This window comes from Pteropus medius, unplaced genomic scaffold (assembly GCF_902729225.1).
Source record: "Pteropus medius unplaced genomic scaffold, Ma_sr-lr_union100, whole genome shotgun sequence".
Classification (NCBI taxonomy): Eukaryota; Metazoa; Chordata; class Mammalia; order Chiroptera; family Pteropodidae; genus Pteropus; species Pteropus medius.
In genome coordinates, this window is record NW_024344378.1 from 13,423,186 (window position 1) to 13,425,776 (window position 2,591).

At 42.8% G+C, this 2,591-nt stretch overlaps 1 pseudogene; it reads right to left on the reverse strand.

The window, feature by feature from the left end:
* Positions 1–756: 756 nt before the first annotated feature.
* Positions 757–875, reverse strand: LOC120609806 (uncharacterized; annotated as a pseudogene).
* Between the last annotated feature and the right edge of the window lie 1,716 nt (positions 876–2,591).

The following is a 2,591-nucleotide window of genomic DNA, read 5'->3' on the forward strand; positions in this document are numbered from 1 at the left end:
CGTTTGCACTGGGAGAAAATGAGGCCAACACACAGAGAGAAGCAGAATCAGGAAGTAAGTTGCTCATTATTTGAGTTTTTAGAAGTCCCTGGTCCTGGCCCCGCCTCAATTAATAAGCCAGATTTACTTTCTTACTTATTATTTACTTACTACTTACTTTTGCTTGAACTAATTTGAATTTGGTTTCGATCGCTTGCAGTAAAGAGTCCAAACAAGTAGTCACTCATAAGGTTCTTGTACTCTGACATACGAAATGCCGTTTTTGGGATCTATGCTTCTGTCTTCTCACATGGATGGCAATCTCCTTCAGAGCAGGAGTTATTTGTACCAAATTGTTTGTTATGTATTTTCGATAGAAAAGAATATATGCAATGAATAAAACATAATAATAAAATTAATATTTGTAACCTACTATGTGGCCCAAGACCTAGAACATGACTGAGACCTCGGACCCTACCTGTGGGCTCCTCCCCTGTCCCATAACCCATCTGTCCCCAGGGTTAACAACTGTCTTAAATTTTATGATTAATATTCCCTTGCTCTAAAAAAATATTAAGATACATTTGTATGATTTCCTTAAAAAATGTTTACCTTTGCTTGTTTTTAAGCCTTAGAAAAAATGGTATAGCGTATATATTTTCTGAAATGTGCTTTTTTTTAAAAAAAATTTTATTTTTTTAGGCGAGGCAACCCTTGGTTGACCTCACAGATTGCAAGGGCCTTGTCAGCTTACAATCCCTTATTTTTTATTTTTTATACCTACAGCACCTGGTCTTCCTAGGTGGTCTCCCATCCAAGTACTAACCAGGCATGACCCTGCTTAGCTTCCAAGATCAGACGGGATCGGGCTTGTTCAGGGTGGCATGGCCGTAGATTGAAATGTGCTTTTTTAATGCATCATCTGTTTTTAAGATTCATCCATCTTATTGCATGTAACTACAGTTCATTCATTTTCACTGCTGCATGAATGGTGAGAATAGCCCACCATTCACAATGTATTCCTTCTCCTGGTAACGGACATCTGTTTTTTTCATAATTTTGCTATTATGAACAATGCTTCTTTCAACATCCCATTACACATCTTTCACACAAGAGCTAAAGTTTCCAAGGGGTATACCTAAAAGGGCAATTAATTGCTAGGTTATTGGTGTGTACAAGTTCAACTCTACAAGATAGTGCCAAATTATTTTCCAAAGCACTTGCACCTACTTCTGCTCTCCACCTTGTCTAAGAGCCACCACTGCCAACACCCCACCACCACTTGTACCCTACCTCTGAGTCCCCCACAGTTCCTAACACGGTCTCTGATTTGTCATAGGCTCAAAAATGACTTATTAACTGACTGCCTGAGATAGTGGAATGGTTGGGTAGGTGGTATGGAAGACAGACTATCCCAAAATTGGAAAGGAAGTAAGACCATCTTCACCCAGAAATGTGAACAATTGGCAACCTCAGTATCTCACACGGTTGGTGGTGGCCACAGACAGCACAGTATCCTGGGCTTCTCTGGGCTGATACATGAGGACCCCCTCAGAGGCCTTCATAATTGCCTGATTCTGGCCTCCATACATGGCAAGCTCTCTCCTTATGGACACAAGTCTAGACTGAGCCTGCTCTGGGGGCTTCATGCCTGGCCCTGCCCACCTTAGAGCATTCTATAGCAAGCTTTCCAAATTGCTGTTCAGCTTGTGCCATGAGCCTGGGAGGCGAGCTCTGAAAACCCACTCTTTTGGGAATCCTATCTATGAATAATACCCCCCACACCCAGATGGGCCTTAAAGTTTTTTTTGTTTTTTGTTTTTAATAGGCAGGTCTTAGTAACATGATAGAACTTTCTCACTATTTTCAGCCATGCCGGAAATACATAATCTTTATACACACACACACACACTCACACTCACACATACACTCACGCATCCTCTCAAAGCACACATTCCTCACTTCAAGTTCAAGGCCTACGAGAAGAGTTTTCTGTGGAAGGTCAGTAGCTCTGATTGCATTTCTTTATTTAGAACATTGTTTTTTTTTTTGCTGAAGCTGATTCCATTACCTTTGAGTTCACAAAAGTGGAACCCATTAGAAAAATCGGCAGTCAAGAGGCTCCCAAACAGGCTTAGAGAGTGATGCTAAAGTTAGTCAGGTTCATTTGGCTACTGTGGTTTATTGACAGGGACCTCTCTCTCTCTCTCTCCTCACAATTTCAATGGAGTCTACATTTTTCTGATTTGCAGCCACCAACCTGTTTATGGTGGGAAGAAAGGGAACTTGGGGCTTTAGTCTCAGATGCCAACAATCACTCTTATCTCTGCTCCAATATTCTCTAATCCTCTAGCAAGTGACCTACTTCTCATGGTCCCAAAATGGCTCATTGACGCCCATATTCAGGCCTCAGGCTGGCCTGGGAAGGAGTGCAGAAGAGGCGGAGCTGTGTCCCTAGTTCTGGTGGAGTAGGTTTATAGACCTGACCTTGGCTTCTGACCTGTGTGCTCCCTTCCCCCATCTTGATTGCCAGAGCCCTAGTGTCTGTGGAGGCCACCACCCCCTCACCTGGCCCCTGCTCCCCACAGCCTTGCCTGTCTTGTTCCTGGCTG